Consider the following 12,202-nt stretch of genomic DNA (forward strand, 5'->3'; position numbering starts at 1 on the left):
AAGCCGGCGGGGGAAGCCAGCGACCGGGCGTAGAGAGGCTCGCCAACCCGGTCAAAAACCCCACTCAAGAGCCGCAAACCGGGGTCCTATTCCTCCTGGTGGTCACGCTGTGGTCAGCGAAAAAAGGACCCGTCATGATCCATGCCATGATAGATTCAGGGGCAACAAACAACTTCATCGATAGAGAGTATGCCGACTCTCTGGGATTACAATATCATGATTTCAAGAATGCCCAGGTGGTGCAGGCCATAGATGGCCGTCCCCTAAAGACGGGTCCAGTAAGCCAATGGACAACCCACCAGGATGTGGATAAGGGAACACATGGAAGAAATTTCCTTCTTCGTTACCGAGGTTCCCCACTTCCCTGTGATTTTGGGTATTCCATGGCTGACACTCCACGACCCAAACATCTCCTGGTCCAACAGAGAACTGCAGTTCGCCTCAAGATATTGCCAAAACCATTGTCTAGTAGCCAAGGTCTGCCATGCCACAGACGCTGAGCCCATCATCACCTTGCCCAAGAAATATTCGGACTTTTGGGATGTTTTCAATGAAAAGGAAGCCGAGAAACTACCCCCACATAGACCCTACGACTGTGCCATTGACCTGGTGGATGGGGGCCCCCATTCCACGAGGACACCTCTACTCCCTGACTGAACCAGAGCAAGAAGCTCTCAGGGAGTTCATAGAGTCAAACCTCTGCAAGGGGTTCATCAGACACTCTCAATCCCCAGCAGCTTCCCCAGTGATGTTTGTGAAAAAGAAGTCAGGGGACCTACGCTTGGTTGTGGACTATAGAGCATTGAACAATATCACGAAGCGGAATCGCTACCCCCTGCCTCTGATCTCGGACCTATTAGACCGGCTCCGAGGGGCCAAGGTATACACCAAGCTGGATCTCCGCGGGGCTTACAATCTAGTTCGCATAAGAGAAGGGGACGAATGGAAAACCGCCTTCCAGACCAAATTTGGATTATTTGAGTCCCTAGTCATGAATTACGGATTATCCGGAGCTCCCGCAACGTTCCAGCATTTTGTCAACGATATCTTCCAGGATTATCTAGATCGGTTCTTGATCATATATTTGGACGATTTTTGATGTATTCTAGATCACATTCGGAACAAGAGCAACACGTCAGAATGGTGCTACAACGATTGCGGGATCATGGACTATATGCCAAGTTAGAGAAATGCGCCTTTGATCTGCAAGAGGTAGACTTCCTGGGATACCGCGTCTCGCCACTAGGGCTCTCCATGGACCCGGCAAAGGTTTCAGCAGTATTGGAATGGCGGTCGCCAACCAACAAGAAGGAAGTACAGCTCTTCTTGGGGTTTGCAAACTACTACCGCAAATTCATCCCAGACTTCGCTTGCTGGTCTGACCCAATCACCAGCTGCATCCGAGGGAAACAGCCTTTCCGCTGGACGGAGCAAGCAGAGAAAGGGTTCCACCAGCTAAAGCAGCTATTCACGACCCAGCCAATTCTACAGCACCCTGATCCTAAAACCCCTTTTGTTGTGCAGGCTGACGCCTCTGATGTAGCAATTGGGGCTGTACTCATGCAACCAGTGGGAGAACATCTTCATCCTTGTGCCTATTACTCCCGTCAACTAACAGCCCCAGAGAGAAATTACACTATTTGGGAGAAAGAACTTTTGGCCATAAAAGCAGCTTTTGAAAATTGGAGACATTGGTTGGAAGGGGCCAAATTTCCCATTGAAGTTCATACTGATCATCAAAATTTAGAGCACCTAAGGACCGCACGAAAGTTAAATCAAAGGCAGCAGCGCTGGGCTTTGTTCTTTGAACGTTTTGACTTCCAGATCCATTATTTGACCCCAGCTCAGACCAAGCAAGCAGATGCTCTATCACGGAAACCAGAGTATGCTGCAGGACGCAGAGAGACCTCAGAATCTCGATTGCTGCAACCCGGAAACTTTGCCACGCTCAGTGGGAAACACCAAATCCACTCCAATTGAACCAACTCCCTCTAACCCAGAATCCCTTTGCACTCAAGAAATTAGAGCCAGTCAACAGGCAGATGCCTGGGCTCAAGAACAGATTCGCCAAGGACGTTTCCCATTCTCACTTAAGGATGGGTTACTATGCTACAGGAATCATGTTTACATCCCTCCAGGTCCCAGCAGAGAAAAAGCACTTCATCTGTGTCATGACAGCAAGCCAGCAGGACACTTTGGGCTATTTAAAACCATGCACTTGATCCTACGAGATTTCTGGTGGCCCAAGATCCGCAAGAATGTGGAGAAATATGTCAATACCTGTGATGAGTCATGGGCCATGTAGTCCCGTTCCTGGCACTGTTGTGCTAGATGAAGAGGAAAACTGGGGTTTTTCACCGTTTCAGTCAGAATTGGAACTTTCCCAGCCAGATTTGGAAACCTTGCACCTGCAAGAGATTTGTCTTCCAGAAGTCTGTCAAACAAGCCCTGAACCTAATCTCCTACGTTTTCTCGCCATGAGTTTTGTAAACAACAGAGGGGAGTTCAAGCGGCCTCTCGCAGGAGTGCGAGGATAGCTGCTAAGCATTCAGCTGATTAAGTCTGCTTTCCATGGGAAACTTTAAGGAGTCACACATCTGGACTCAGAGAATAGCTTTCGTTTCTGGTTCTCCAGAGAACTGCTCTTTGGCGGGAAAACGGGACCCTATTTAGGTGTTTTACCCACAAGGGGATCTTGCGGAGTCAATTCGTCAGCTACCGGAGGAGCGTGTGTGGACAGCTACTCCGTTTCCAAGCCTCGTTCCTGTTTCAAGCCTTGTACCCGATTTCAAGCCTTCGTTTCCAGCCTTGTTTTACTCTCCGGATCTTGTCTTGTTTTCCGGACCTCGCCAAGTAATTCCACGGATCCTATTCTTGCTCCTCGTTTCCTTGCTGCCTCGAATCAAGCCTTGTGTTTCAAGAATCAAGTTATTTCCTAGCCTTGCTCAAGTTCATGGACTAAGGACCTTGTCATCTCCCCTCACTTGCTTGACAAGTGAGTGTTTCGGTTATTGGATTACAACTTTGGACCTTAATATTTCATATTGGACATTGCTTCTTTGGACTAATTTTGACCTTTCCTGAAAGGTCTACTCCTGGACTAATTCATACGCTTGCTTTTATTAACTTTACATATTTCCTTAATAAAGATATTAGATAGATTCTGGCCTCTGTGTATGGTTATTGGTGCTCTGCTGCCTGGGTCGTGACAGTTTGACTCCGCCACCCTAAGCACCAATTAACCTAGGCCAGAATGTCTACCGGAGCCGGGCCGGGTGGCCAACCGATCAGCTACACCATCGACAAGGATGAGGTGGACCGGATCCGTGATAAGCTCAATGCGCAGGATGGGGAAATAAAGGGTTTGAAGGAACGCGGAATCCGTCTCCCGGCCATGGCGTTGCCAACCAAGTTTTCTGGAGAAGCTTCTAAGGTTCATGTTTTCCGTCGTCAATGCCAGGCTTATCTAGAGGCCCGTGCTGCCGAGTTTCCCCAAGAAGACATCAAGGTGGCGTGGGTTTACAGTCTCCTAGACGGGCCAGCGGCCAACTGGGCGACGGCACTGTTCGACCAAGCCTCCCCACATCTAAGGTCAGCGCAACACTTCTTGGACCACCTTAAGGAGACCTGGGGAATCGAGGACAATTTGGAGGCAGCCGGCCACAAACTCCGGCGCCTCTCCCAAGGGGACAGACCCTTGTCCCAGTACATAGCCGAGTTCCGAGTGCTGGCCCACAACACCGGATGGAACGATGTAGCCCTTAGAGGACAATTTCGGGAGGGCCTCAACATTGAGATGCTGGAAGAAATCTCCAAGGTGGATCCTCCCCACTCTCTTGAAGCACTCATTGATCAATGTTTACGAGCTGAAGTCATGCTTGCCAACAGAAAACAATGGGTCCGAGGCCAGAGCGGTAGAGCTGGGGTGAAACCTCCCGCTCCCACCGGCGTCCAGCCGCGCCCAGTATGGAGACCCCCGCCACCAGCCCCATACCCCAGAGGGAGTGAGGAGGTGCCGATGCAGTTGGGCAATGTACGTCCCAGATTAGATGCCGCCGAGAAGGCCCGCCGCCAACGCCTAAATCTCTGTTGGTACTGCGGAAACGGGGGCCACTTCGCCAGAGAATGCCCAGCCAAAGGGAAGCCCGCCGCCCATCTGGCGGCGGCGTCCTCCACGGAGACGAAGACGTCTGAGGCGGCTGGCGCACAGCCGGCGGGGGAAGCCAGCGACCGGGCGTAGAGAGGCTCGCCAACCCGGTCAAAAAACCCACTCAAGAGCCGCCAACCGGGGTCCTGTTTCTTCTAGTGGTCACCTTGTGGTCAGCAAAAAAAGGACCCGTCATGGTCCATGCCATGATAGACTCCGGAGCCACCAACAATTTCATTGATAGAGAGTATGCCAACTCTCTGGGATTACAATATCATGACTTCAAGAATGCCCGTGTGGTGCAAGCCATCGATGGCCGTCCCCTCAAGACGGGTCCCGTAAGCCAGTGGTCGGAACCCACCAGAATGTGGATAAGGGAACATATGGAAGAGATTTCCTTCTTTGTTACCGAGGTTCCCCATTTCCCTGTGATTTTGGGAATTCCATGGCTGACACTTCACGACCCAAGCATCTCCTGGTCCAACAGAGAACTGCAGTTTGCTTCAAAATATTGCCAAAACCATTGCCTTGTAGCCAAGGTCTGCCATGCCACAGACACTGAACCCATTATCACCTTGCCCAAGAAGTACTCAGAGTATTGGGATGTATTCAATGAAAAGGAAGCCGAGAGATTACCCCCACATAGACCTTATGACTGTGCCATTGACTTGGTGGAGGGGGCCCCGATCCCGCGAGGACATCTCTACTCCCTGACTGAACCGGAGCAAGAAGCTCTCAGGGAGTTTATAGAGACAAACCTTCGCAAGGGATTCATCAGACCCTCTCAATCCCCAGCCGCCTCCCCAGTGATGTTTGTGAAAAAGAAGTCAGGGGACTTACGCTTGGTGGTGGACTATAGAGCATTGAACAATATCACTAAGCGGAACAGCTATCCCCTGCCCTTAATCTCGGACCTACTAGACCGACTTCGAGGAGCCAAGGTCTACACCAAACTGGATCTTCGGGGGGCTTATAATCTAGTTCGCATCAGAGAAGGGGACGAGTGGAAGACCGCCTTCCAGACTAAATTCGGATTATTCGAGTCCCGAGTTATGAATTATGGATTATGTGGAGCTCCCGCAACGTTCCAGCATTTTGTCAATGACATCTTTCAGGATTATCTAGATCGGTTCTTGATCATCTACCTGGATGATTTTTTGGTGTTTTCTAGATCACAATCAGAACATGAGAACCACGTCAGAATGGTATTACAACGATTGCGGGATCATGGACTTTATGCCAAGCTGGAAAAATGCGCTTTTGATCTACAAGAGGTAGATTTCCTGGGGTACCGCGTCTCGCCACTAGGGCTCTCCATGGACCCGGCAAAGGTTTCAGCAGTATTGGAATGGCGGGCGCCAACCAACAAAAAAGAGGTGCAACGATTCTTGGGGTTCGCGAACTATTACCGCAAGTTCATTCCAGATTTTGCCCGCTGGTCTGACCCAATCACCAGCTGCATCCGTGGGAAACAGTCCTTCCGCTGGACAGATCAAGCAGAGAAAGGGTTCCAGCAACTAAAGAAATTATTCACGTCTCAGCCAATCCTTCAGCACCCAGATCCTGAAACCCCATTTGTTGTGCAGGCGGACGCCTCCGATGTGGCAATTGGGGCTGTACTCCTACAACCAGGGGGAGATCATCTTCATCCTTGTGCCTTTTATTCCCGTCAATTGACCACACCAGAGAGAAATTACACCATTTGGGAAAAGGAACTATTGGCCATAAAGGCAGCCTTTGAAACCTGGAGGCATTGGTTAGAAGGGGCCAAATTTCCCATTGAAGTCCATACTGATCATCGGAATCTGGAGCATCTAAGAACTGCCCGCAAGCTTAATCAGAGGCAACAACGCTGGGCTTTATTCTTTGAATGTTTTAACTTCCAAATTCATTATGTAACCCCAGCCCAGACCAAGCAAGCAGATGCTCTGTCGCGGAAACCGGAATACGCTGCAGGGCGCAAGGAGACCTTTGAGTCCCAGCTGCTACAACCCGAGAACTTTGCCACGCTCACGGTGGGAAACACCAAATCCACTCCCATTGAATCAACTCCCTCTACCCCAGGGCCCCTTTGTGCTCAGGAAATCAGGGCTAGTCAGCAAGCAGATGCCTGGGCACAGGATCAACTTCGCCAAGGGCTACATTTTCCCTTTTCGCTTAAGGATGGGCTACTTTGCTATAGAAATCATGTTTACATCCCCCCAGGGCCGGGCAGGGAAAAAGCACTTCATCTGTGTCATGACTGCAAGCCAGCAGGGCATTTCGGACTATTCAAAACCATGCATTTGATCCTAAGAGATTTCTGGTGGCCCAAGATCCGCAAGGATGTGGAAAAATATGTCAACACCTGCCCAGTATGCCAGCGCTCCAAGACAAGAAGGGAAAAGCCCTCAGGGCTTCTACATCCCCTCCCTACCCCATCTCGCCCATGGGAAATAATTTCTGCGGATTTTATCACCGATCTACCACCTTCCTGTGGATTCACCACGATCCTAGTGGTGGTGGACCTTTTTACCAAGTTAGCCCATTTCATTCCCTGTGATGGCCTTCCCACGGCCAAAGAGACTGCAGATCTATTCCTCCAACATGTTTTCAGATTGCATGGATTGCCCAAGAGTTTGGTCACAGACCGTGGGTCCCAATTCACCTCTCGTTTCTGGAAAGCACTACAAAAACTATTGGGCATAGACTCTCGTTTATCTTCGGCTCACCATCCCCAAACGGATGGGCAAACTGAGCGCACCAATGCCACTTTGGAACAATACCTTCGCTGTTATGTGAACTACCAACAGGACAATTGGGCTTCCCTGTTACCGCTGTCAGAGTTTGCCTACAACAATGGGGTCCAGGCTTCAACTAAAGAAACCCCGTTCTTTGCAAACTACGGCTTCCATCCACGTTTCTTCCCCCCAGTCATTGAAACCTCAGAAGTTCCTGCAGCAGAGGACTGGCTGCAGGAACTCACAGCGGTGCAACAACTTTTGCTCCAGCAACTGGACCAAGCCAAGGAGAACTATAAACGCCACGCTGACAAACATCGCCAGCCGGGCCCCGAAATCAAGGTAGGAGACCGGGTTCTTCTGTCCACTCGTTTTTTGCCCTCCCATCGCCCTTGCCGGAAGTTAGATGCCCGTTTCATTGGCCCCTATCCAGTGGTGGCGCAACTTAACCCCGTGACTTTCAAACTCCAACTTCCGCGCTCTATGCGCATTCATCCAGTGTTTCATCGCTCCCTGCTCCTTCCGGCGGATGGTGTGCGCCCTGATGCAGACCGGCCGGCTCCCACTCCTGTTTTAGTAGATGGGGAGGAGGAGTTCGAGGTTCAGGACATTTTGGATTCTCGCTTTCACCACCGCCGCCTACAATATCTCATTGACTGGGTGGGTTTTGGCCCCGAGGAACGCTCTTGGGAAGACGCTTCCACAGTCCACGCTCCCGATTTAACCCGCCGCTTCCATCAGACCTATCCCGCCAAGCCGCGGCCTCGCGCCTCGGGGAGAGAGTCCCAGTTTGAGAGGGGGCTTGAGGAGGGGGATAGTGTGATGAGTCATGGGCCATGTAGTCCCGTTCCTGGCACTGTTGTGCTAGATGAAGAGGAAAACTGGGGTTTTTCACCGTTTCAGGCAGAATTGGAACTTTCCCAGCCAGATTTGGAAACCTTGCACCTGCAAGAGATTTGTCTTCCAGAAGTCTGTCAAACAAGCCCTGAACCTAAATCTCCTACGTTTTCTCGCCATGAGTTTTGTAAACAACAGAGGGGAGTTCAAGCGGCCTCTCGCAGGAGTGCGAGGATAGCTGCTAAGCATTCAGCTGATTAAGTCTGCTTTCCATGGGAAACTTTAAGGAGTCACACATCTGGACTCAGAGAATAGCTTTCGTTTCTGGTTCTCCAGAGAACTGCTCTTTGGCGGGAAAACGGGACCCTATTTAGGTGTTTTACCCACAAGGGGATCTTGTGGAGTCAATTCGTCAGCTACCGGAGGAGCGTGTGTGGACAGCTACTCCGTTTCCAAGCCTCGTTCCTGTTTCAAGCCTTGTACCCGATTTCAAGCCTTCGTTTCCAGCCTTGTTTTACTCTCCGGATCTTGTCTTGTTTTCCGGACCTCGCCAAGTAATTCCACGGATCCTATTCTTGCTCCTCGTTTCCTTGCTGCCTCGAATCAAGCCTTGTGTTTCAAGAATCAAGTTATTTCCTAGCCTTGCTCAAGTTCATGGACTAAGGACCTTGTCATCTCCCCTCACTTGCTTGACAAGTGAGTGTTTCGGTTATTGGATTACAACTTTGGACCTTAATATTTCATATTGGACATTGCTTCTTTGGACTAATTTTGACCTTTCCTGAAAGGTCTACTCCTGGACTAATTCATACGCTTGCTTGTATTAACTTTACATATTTCCTTAATAAAGATATTAGATAGATTCTGGCCTCTGTGTATGGTTATTTGTGCTCTGCTGCCTGGGTCGTGACAATACCTGTCCTGTATGTCAGCGTTCCAAGACACGAAGGGAGAAGCCGTCAGGGCTACTGCATCCCCTTCCTACTCCATCTCGCCCATGGGAGATAATTTCCGTGGATTTTATCACTGACTTACCACCCTCCCTTGGATTCACCACGATTCTAGTAGTGGTGGACCTTTTTACCAAGTTGACCCATTTCATCGCCTGCGATGGCCTTCCCACGGCCAAAGAGACTGCAGATTTATTCCTTCAACATGTTTTCCGACTACATGGATTGCCCAAGAGTTTAGTCACTGACCGTGGATCTCAATTCACCTCTCGTTTCTGGAAAGCACTACAAAAACTATTGGGCATAGACTCGTTTATCTTCAGCTCACCATCCCCAAACAGATGGGCAAACTGAGTGCACCAATGCCACTTTGGAACAATACCTTCGCTGTTATGTAAACTACCAACAGGACAATTGGGCTTCCCTATTACCTCTGTCAGAATTTGCTTACAACAATGGTGTTCAGGCTTCAACTAAAGAAACCCCGTTCTTTGCAAACTATGGTTTCCATCCACGTTTCTTTCCTTCTGTCATTGAAACCTCAGAAGTCCCTGCAGCGGAGGACTGGCTGCAGGAACTCACAGCGGTGCAACAACTCTTGCACCAGCAACTGGATCAAGCCAAGGAGGACTATAAACGCCACGCTGACGGTCGTCGCCAGCCGGGCCCCGAGATCAAGGTAGGAGATCGGGTTCTGTTGTCCACTCGCTTTTTGCCCTCCCACCATCCCTGCCGGAAGTTAGATGCCCGTTTCATTGGTCCCTACCCAGTGGTGGCGCAACTTAACCCCGTGACTTTCAAACTCCAACTTCCGCGCTCCATGCGCATTCATCCGGTGTTTCATCGTTCCCTGCTCCTTCCGGCGGATGGTGTACGCCCCGATGCGAGCCGGCCGGCCCCCGCCCCTGTTTTGATGGACGGGGAGGAGGAATTCGAGGTTCAGGACATTTTGGATTCTCGCTTCCATCGCCGCCGCCTTCAGTATCTCATTGACTGGGTGGGTTTTGGCCCCGAAGAACGCTCCTGGGAAGACGCTTCCACAGTCCATGCCCCCGACTTAGTCCGCTGCTTCCATCAGGCCTACCCTACCAAGCCGTGGCCCCGTGACTCGAGGAGAGGGGCCCTGTTTGAGGGGGCCTTGAGGGCGGGGATAGTGTGATGACTCATGGGCCTTGTAGTCCTGTTCCTAGTACTATTGTGGCAGATGAAGAGGAAAACATGGGATTTTCGCCGGTTCAGCAAGAGCCGGAGCCTCTTCACCTGCAGGATGTTGATGTTTGCCCACAAGAATTCAGCCAAACAGGCCTTGGGCAGAACTCCCCCCCCCCCCCCCGTTTTCCAGGAGGAAAAATTATTCTAAAGATAGGGGAGCCAGGGAGGCTAATCGCAGAAGCCTGAGAATCGCTGCCAAACAAATGGCTGATTAGGTCTGCTTCCCTTGAGAAATTCTAAGGAGTCATGCATCTGGACAGAGTTGGGTTTCGCTTCTCGTTCTCTAGGGAAAGAGTTCTGTTGGCGGGAAAACGAGACCCAATATAGGTGTTTGGCGCGAGGAATACTTTGCGGAGAGAGATCGTGTGTGGACTTCGTAATCCCAGTTCCTTGCTTCCCAGATCAAGCTTCAAGCCTAGCCTTGTCTCACGTTTTACCACGGACTCTGTTTCAAGCTTCATGTTCGTCTTGCCTTCAGTCAAGGATCTAGTCGAGAATCAAGTTTATTTCCAGCCTTGTTGTCAAGCTTCATTGGACTTTAAGACTCTGTTATTTCCCCACACTATTGCTTGGCAAAGTGTGTGTTTCGGTCAAGTGGATTAAAACTTTGAACTCTAATATCTTATATTGGACAATACATTTCTGGACTATATTTGACCTTATCTGAAAGGTCTGCTTCTGAACTATATTCTTCACTTGTTTTTATTGATTTTATATATTTCTTTAATAAAGATATTAGATAGAGACTGGCCTCTGTGTAAGGTTATTGGTGCTCTGCAGCCAGGATCCCGACAGTTAGTATAGAGTGAGGTGACATCAATCGTAACTAGAATGCTGTCCTCCTCAATTTTGAGATTTTCTACAATATTAATGAAGTGTTTTGTATCTTTAATGTAGGAATCACAGAGAGGGACAAATGGTTGGCAAAAGGAGTCTAGATATTTAGCAACTGGTTCCAACACAGAAGATGAACCAGAAATAAAAGGTCGGCCTGAGGGTGGAGTGATGCCTTTATGAATCTTAGGAAGAATATAAAAGATAGGTCTCTCCTAACTGTCTGATTTTATTATTCGATTTGTATTATTACTGTGCAGATCTTGGATGGCCATCTGTCAGGAGTGCTTGGTTTGTGTCGTCCTGCATGGTAGAAGGAAGTTGAACTGGATGATCCTTAGGGGTGTCTCCTAACCTTATGATTGTATGATATTCTTCTTCTTATTATTATTGAAAGGCTGGGTGGCCATCTGTTGGGCGTGCTTGGATTGTGTCCCCCATAGCAGAATTGGGTTGGACTGGATTACCACAGTAATTATTTCATATTACAGTAGAATCTCACTTATCCAACATTCGCTTATCCAGTGTTCTGGATTATCCAACGCAGTCTGCCTTTTAGTAGTCAATGTTTTAAATTCATTGTGATATTTTGGTGCTAAATTTGTAAATACAGTAATTACAACATAGCATTATTGAGCATTGAACTACTTTTTCTGTCAAATTTGTAGTATAACATGATGTTTGGTGTTTAATTTGTATAATCATTACCTAATTTGATGTTTAATCGGCTTTTCCTGAACCCCTTCTTATTATCCAACATATTCACTTATCCAACGTTCTGCCGGCCTGTTTATGTTGGATAAGTGAGACTTTACTGTATATTTATAATCTTATATTATCTGCTTAGAACTGGATTATATGAGGCCTCTTCTACACAGCTGTATAAAATGCACACTGAAGTGAATTATCTGACAGTGTGGACTCAAGATAATCCAGTTCAAAGCAGATAATATAAGATTATAAATGGGTAATATAGCTGTGTGGAAGGGCCTTGAGTCTACACTGCCATATAATCCAGTTAAAATCAGATAGTCTGTATCTTATAGGCAGTGTGGAAGAGGCCTGAGGCCTAACTGTGCCTGTCCCCTGGGCTGAGTAGGTTGCTAGGAGACCAAGTAGGCAGAGTTTAGCCTTGTAACTGGCAGCAATTGGATAAAAAACAATTATTCCTTTCCCTCTAATTAGGACTTTATTTTTCTTTTCTTTTTGTTGTATGAACGTAGAGGCATGGATGAGGGGGTTGTGTTGCCAAGTTTAGTATTTCTGGGATATGTAGTTTTGTTGTTTTGTCCTAGGCTGATTTTTTTTATCCTTTTATATATATACAGAAGAGGGAGGAGGCTGGCAAGTAGGCTTAGGTCAATTCACTGTTCATTAAAGAAGAAGCCAGGATTATCTGGAATTAAAGTTTATCATTATATCCATTCTGCTTGCTCTCTCCATGTGCGTATGAAAAACAGACTCCAGAAGCATTGTAGTCATTCCTGTGACTGGAATTCCAT

The sequence above is a fragment of the Anolis carolinensis genome, chromosome 3 (genome assembly GCF_035594765.1).
Source record: "Anolis carolinensis isolate JA03-04 chromosome 3, rAnoCar3.1.pri, whole genome shotgun sequence".
NCBI classification, from domain to species: domain Eukaryota; kingdom Metazoa; phylum Chordata; class Lepidosauria; order Squamata; family Dactyloidae; genus Anolis; species Anolis carolinensis.